This window comes from Melanaphis sacchari, unplaced genomic scaffold, assembly GCF_002803265.2.
Source record: "Melanaphis sacchari strain LSU unplaced genomic scaffold, SCAv2.0 Contig21_pilon_pilon, whole genome shotgun sequence".
Taxonomy (NCBI): domain Eukaryota; kingdom Metazoa; phylum Arthropoda; class Insecta; order Hemiptera; family Aphididae; genus Melanaphis; species Melanaphis sacchari.
In genome coordinates this window covers 1,715,061-1,723,037 of record NW_020271096.1, presented here as the reverse complement: position 1 = coordinate 1,723,037, position 7,977 = coordinate 1,715,061, and positions in this window count along the sequence as shown.

Genomic DNA, 7,977 nt, shown 5'->3' with positions numbered 1-7,977 from the left:
ACGTTACAGTTTTCCAAAATACAGTAAAACCTGTCCTGTGCGGAATTACACGGGACCAATAAAGATTTCCGTTTTAAGCAGGTTTCCAAGTAACTGAATAAAAAGGAAAATTCCGTACTATAGAGTTACAATATTCTGCATGGTTAAGATTTAAGGTTATAACATTTTCCGGCCAATAATACAAATTTAAATGCTAAAAATTAATAAATATCATAGGCTACAATACATTTTAATTTTTAGTAGGTAAATAATTACGTAATATGTATTAACTAGATATTTCAAAATAATAATAAATTTTCATCCCGAAATTTGAAGAACATAATATTTAGTAGGTATTAATCAAATAATAATATAATAAAATAAAATAAACAGATTAAAATACAATTAAAAATTCCAAAATTCTTGTAAAGTTTTCATCAAGTTTTTTCTTTAACAATTAACAACTTTCTTCTATAACTTTCATTTTTTCATTTAACAAACAAATCTTTGAAGACATTGGAAAAACAATTAAGGCGAGACAAAAGACAGGAAAACTACGACTATACGGTGTGATAATAATGAGCACTGATGATATAGATTCAAGATAAAATGTAGTTATCTATCAACACGTATTAATATTCCTGACCTTAATAATTGTTTAATAATAAAATAAATGTGGGTATCGAAAATATTTTTGTTCATTTTATGATACGTTTTCCCATTTGTTAAAGGTACGTATGACTTACGGGACAAAAAAAAGCTTTCTGTTTAACGTTAGACAAGTTCCGCACAGAACAGAATTCCGTCTTATCAAGGGTCCGTATAATACAGGTTTTACTGTATCATTTTTATTAATGTAATTCATAGTGCAGGTTGTCTACGTTGATTTAATTTTTGGTTCGTATAAATATATTTTTTTATTTTATTTAATTTTGTAATGTTTGTAATATTTTATGTATTATAATAACGTGAAGTTAAGTTTGTAATTATTCCTCCCCGCCCACCAAGGTTTAAGGTAATATAAATGGTTTTAATAAATAATTGTGTGAATACAATTTAAAATAATAATAAGAAAAAAAAGATATTGCTATATCATGCTAAATGTTAAAATATAATTAAAATGTTAGTATAAGAGTGAAGACTATAAATATTGTAATTATTAACGAAACTTATTTACAAATCTTTAGTCTTAAATAATTGGATATCCAATAAATATTATATTAATGTAAAATCAATGTTGATGAAAATAAACTGCGAGCAACAATAATAATATATAATAGGTAGGTATGTATTAAATTTAAACTTAGTGTAAAATTGTTAAGTACTTATTGTCGCAGCACTCGTCGGCTGTCATAATATCGCTATCGTTCAACCGTAAAAATGCTCGCTGGTATATAAAATAAAACTTGCAACTTGATCAGATTCTTGTTTAAACTTACTATATTATGGTACAATAGATTTTAATAGACAATTATATATTTAATGAATTTAGTAATAATTTCGAAATTGACTAAATAAAATCGTTTTACTATGATCATTAAGACTAGTGGTTTGTTATTATTTATATAGTACCTATTATATTTTAAATGGAGTTATTATTTTTAACGAGAACCACAATTTTTACATCTTAATCTATTTGTGTTTATAAATAAAATTTAAAAAAATGAACACTTACAATTCATATTAACCATACTTTATGAATAGTAATAATAGTTTTATACGTTATTGCGTGCTATTAAGTTATGTTGTTACGACAAAGTGTCATTTAAAACCACTTCACATATTATTACGAGTATGTTACTGTTTACTGTAATTTTATAATCATATTTCACTGTCACCATATTTCACATTAATAAAACATAGCAAATAGTTGAAAATATTCAACTACTTTGCTGCGAAATTAGATGATTATTAAATGCGGTTATACAATGAAAAGTAAAAACGTACCTACGTATATTATTTTATTTTATTTTTTGAATTACAAGGTAATACCCAGTCCATATGAAATTCAGTGATAGTGTACAATAGTACCTCTACTTAAAATATTTCCGCAAAAGTGTGGTTATATAAAGAAATGTTTGATCATGTACGTATTATTTTAAAGTTAGTTTTAAACGTCACTTTAGTGATAATTATATTAAATTACATTAATAGCAGAAACGTCCTTATCAACAAACAACACTTGCGTATAATATTTCATCTGACATACGTTTTGTTCATACTATTATTGACATAATTTTATTGTTCATAATAATAGTAAATAATTTTCACAAAATTAAGTTTCAAGATTTTAAGAATTTAAGTTATTTTAATATTAAGTATAAAAAAAATTTTTAAAATTAACATGAATGATTAATTGTATTGATTTAAATTTGATGCGATTTGTAATGAAGAACTGTTCAATGAATTATTTATTTTATTATTGTAGTCAATTAAGCGTCAACGCTTATTTAGCTCACCACATACACTATCGATTTTAGATTTAATATTTTCACTGTATAATACCGGAGTTGTTTGGGAATTAACGTATTTGTTAAACATTTTTTAACTGGGGCCGTTTGGGTACTAAAAAACAATGGATGGGAGCCATTTAGGTTGTACCAAAGAAAATATCAAACTATTTTTAAATAGCTATTGTTTATCACAAATGTTTTTAGCTTGATTATTATTATTTAAATATATATATTAATGTCATAATATAATAACTTTTTTACATTTATTTAAATTGATTTAACTGAATAGTCGATTTAACAAAAAATGTTAACAATTTTGTATTATTATAATCATAGTACCATCTATACATTTTAATTATAAAGTTTATGGCTTAAACATATTTTTTTAGATAAAAACAATATAAAACTGATAACAATAGTATACTTAATACATTGTACTGTTGAGATATTCAGCAAATGGTTTATTTAAATTAACTGATTTTATAAGTGTATTAAGTGATATAAGTCAATGGTCTCCATTTCATAGATTTTTAAGCTCTTTAAATTTTTTCAAATAATTAACAAGTTTATTATTTTTTGATCTTGAGCTCTTAAGTTCTAGCTATATATTATGTATCTAAGTTTTAATCGTAAAAAAATCAATCAAATTCTGCAAAAAAACAAAAAAAAAAAATTTGTTTTTTTTTTTTATAAAATAATGTTGAAATATAATAATAAATTATCAATAAATTGATTCTTATCTTTTTCATGTAGAAATGTTTTTCAATTGAATTTGCTTTAAAAAAAAAAAAATGGTTAGAGAAACCCGGAATATAAGTCATTACGGTATGATAAATTAATGAGAAGAAAATAACAGGCGATACAATTGACAAGTTGCTTTTTCTAGATATACGTTTCCATGCATATTCTTTTAATATATAAAGCATTTTTTTTTTTTTTATTTAATAAAAAATATTTAACGCTTTATTTTTCACTTACGTCATTATTACAATAGTATATATGTATAAATTAATATTTTGAAATATTTAATTTAAACATAATATAGTTTAAGATTTAACTTTCAAATTTAAAGTGATGTGCAATAAAAATAACCATAAAAAAATTTAGAACTCGAAAGTTAATAGCAGGTGGACAGAAAAAGTTTAAATAAATTTTAAATTTAATCAAAAAGTTAGCTTTAAATATACATTTTTACAGGGAAATTAAAAAGAAAAAACAATACATCGTGAAGATTTATAATAAAGCTTTAGATATATGAAAGGAAACCATAGAAAGATGATTTGCTGAAAATGTTTTGTTTTTTTAAATGTTAAAGGTTTTAAATATTTTAATTTAAACAAAGGGCTGGTTTGTAATAGATAATTACAAAGGCTGTTATTAGTTATTATAATGTGCGAATATTAATAGTTTATTTTATTATTTGGTTACTTAAAAATATATGTGATCTAAAATATTATGAATTAAAAAATAATTACATTAAAATAAAATTAATTAAATATTTATAATTTTAGTAATTTTTCAAAATAAAATAAAAGTTATGAAAATAAAATAAACAGTCAGTTTTTTTAAATTATTTAAGAATCTATTCCATATTTCATCTTAATCTTGTAGATGCATCTTGCTAAATACATATATATAATATGAGGGTATATTGACAATATATTCCTAAAAATACAGCTTATATTTCAAAAACGGTTTATTAATTTTTTTTTTTTTTTTAATTAGATTTATGGACTTTTTTTTTAATTATAAAAATATTATTTGAATATTTTGACACGTTTAATTTATGTAGTATCAATTTAAGGGTTAAACAAAAATATTGTATAAAAATATAAAATGATTAAATATTGTCGCCTTTTAACAACTCAAATAAAAATATTTATTTTACTTTTCGTAATACAACTAAATAATTAGCTCAGCCAAATGTACTTCAATAATAATGTATAGTGATATTATGATTATGTTATGAAGATGTTGAAAAAAGAATTTAGGACTATAATATAATATAATCGTTAAAGATAGTTTTTAATAGTTTTATAATTTTATATCACATTTATAAAATTATTAAATAAAAACTTAACGTGAGTTTAAAGTTTTAATATGATTTAGTGACTAAATAAAAAACATAAATCACAACAAATTATTCATAAATTTTGATATACATCTACTATAAAAGTAAAAACTACAAAATATATTTATTTATTTATTCAAATCACACACAATTTATGCTATTATAATGTATATATATATACGTATAGTTTAATGTTTTTAATTTCAACTTAAAAATATATATATATATTCCTATATCAATATATAAAAATATTATATCAGGAGAACTAATGCATCATATATACCGCCGATGCAATATATTATATTTATTACTGTTAGTGACTTCCAAGAGTTTGGTGATCAAATGGTAAATATAGGACAGATTCACACGCAGCGGATGAACCATAAATAACAGAAATAACTAACAAATATAATGCAATTACCGTATAATTAATTCGGTTCTTATTAATATATATTTTTAATATACATGTATATACAACTAACAAAAATCATAAAAAAAAAAAAAAAAAAAAAAAAAAAAAATGATAAGAATAAAATACATATTGTATATAGATAGTTATAATAAAAATACAGTTAAATAAATTTATCAGCTCTTATTATTTATCCTATTTATGTAGCTTCCGGAAAGTGTCTGTACTAAACACAATGTTCGTGTCATCAAATAGTTTTCATAAGAATTACAAAAAAAAAAAAAAACAAAATAATCGGCGTCGACTAATAAAATTCTTGGTAGATGAATAACTTCAAAAAAAATATTTTATCTACTAAATTCACGTATTTACACATATGTATACAAAATATAACGATTAAAATGTGATCAATGCTAAACACGTACTTTGAAAATGTAATCAGTTCCAGTCTTCAAAGCTGTATTATAATTCAATAACGTAGGTAACAAAACCCTCCTTAACGATCTAATGATGTGTGGGCCGTAAATAAAAATGGAAAGACTTTTATGATCACTACCTTTGATAAAAATCATCCAATGGAAACCAGTTTTAAGTCTATTTTATGTTTGGTTAAATCATTTACGCATTTAACTTATCAATTAGGAACACTAGTATTTTTTTTATTTGTATAATGAATTAATTAACTATTAAATTGTTAAATTTTATGATATAATATTTGTACATGATAATGTAATATTTCCAGAAAAGTTTTAATTATGTATATTAATATTTCAATTGCTAAAATTTACTAGAAAATTATCTTTGGATATGTTATATGGAAAATTGTTTACTTGTTATTTTAATAATTTTTGTTTCTGACTAGTGACGTATAAATTAATAATATAAAAAACATGGTGTTATTATGCCAAAGACAAAACGTCACTTTTCAAAAAAAAAAAAAAAAAATATATAAACTAAAACTTTAACCTTACCAGGAATGTCAAAAATTGATATACATGAACTTTATGTTTTGATGCAAAAAGGCCAAAAGACCCGAAAAAGGTCCTGACACTCAGAATCCAAAACGCTAGTGAAATAAACGATAATTTATAAGCAGAAATGTCTATAGAAAATGAAGACACCTTCATATTTCTAAACCATAATATATTTCCATTCAAATCGTACAACTATTCTTGGTTGAAATTATATGTGTGTCATACACAATGTTACAATAGTTTGAAAAGAAGATAAAGTAAAATAAAAATAAAAAAATGCAATTAAAATTAAATTGTTTTATGTGAAAATCTGCAAACTAAGTTATCTAATGTAAGTATTATAATAAATCCGTGTTATTTTTTTTTTTTTATTTATTAAACTATTGTATAAATATATTATGAGATTAAATATAATAATCGCAAAAATATAATAGCATACTCTGTGTACATAAAATATTTTAATTAATCTTATTACGAAATACTAAGTAAGAATGACGTAGTAGCGTGTAAATAGTTTAAGATTTTATTTTTCAATACAAACAAAACTATAATATGTTTTCTTAATATTTTAAAATAAGATTTATGATATTTTAAATATAATAAAATATGTGTGATGCATTATAAAATATCTACAATAGTCCAATACGATTATTATTTACTAAATTAATAGTCTTACAGCCTCTGTATACGAATAATACCGCTATAACAATTAACTGTGTCCCTTCTTGTATGACAACAGAAATTTAAAAAAAAAATTATCGACCGTAACTCGATTATGATTAATCAAGAAAATATTAAATTACATCATTCTCCAATAAATACAAAACAACACATCATTAAGATCCACGTGTAATACGAGTATATTAATAACGTGCATCGAACAATATTAAAATTGTTTTATTTTTATTGTTTGTTAAATTAATTTAAATCCAGAATTGAAGATGTCTCATTCGAAAATGTTGATAAATACCTACTTATCTCTGTATTTTGATGATTTCATTTTAATATTAAACGTTAGGTATAAAGATACAATTTATTTGACATTAAAAAATTGTAACTGGTGATTTATAAAATAAAGCTATGTTTTACCTTTTAATTTATTGTTTTCGTTAATATAATCGGCGAAATTTTAAAACTTTTTGCTGATGATTTCAACTTCTTAAGTTGAGTAAAAAATGTTACCTATTGCTAGATTATTCAAATCAAAATAACGTAAATCTTTTTACTTTATTTGGTATAGTTAATAGTATTTTTTTATTTTTTTTTTTGGTTTTTGTCTGACGTGTGTTAATGTAGATGTATGAGATTTATTTTCTTTGTCTTTAAAAACTAGTTAATACAAAGACAATTTTAGAGCTATACTTTTTTTCTGAGTATTTCTGAATTAAATTATAACGTAAACAGAAAAAAAATGCTTTATGCTGATTATATACAATTTATATTAAAGATTTCGGTTAAAGAAATTTATTCTGTTCCATAAAATATACGTAGCGTTAAAATATATGTTTAACTTTTCTGTCACTTTTTTCTATATCCTGTCGGTGGTCACTCTAGTCCTTAACATTCACTATCCAATAAATTCTCTAAAATATTATATATTTTCTTCGTATTCAACCTTGCATTATCATATTTTTTACTCAGAATAAACCTCTTTACGTCTTTCTTTTTTCTGTGAATCATCCTACGCCCGGTAAAATACTATATTTACTGCATCTCTAAGTATTTATTTATATTATATCAAGACTATATTGTGACTGTTGTGTGCAACGTTGTAAATTAAAGTCCTGTTATAGAGTGTAAAAAAAAAAAGTGGTAAACCTGTACATTTTAATTTTAATAATACACACACACATACATATATATATTTACATATATTGTAGGTTTGTGCTCAAAAATAACTTTAGTTGAACGTATGCACATAAAGAACATATTGTTTTTAAATTTTTTTTTAACCTATAGTTTTTGTATGGAATTACATATTATTACATTTTAATCATGTGGCAAATAAATAAATAATGAATATGTGAATCAATTTACAGTTATTTAACTCCACTTAAAACAGTAATACCATGTAATGAATTATTTATTGGT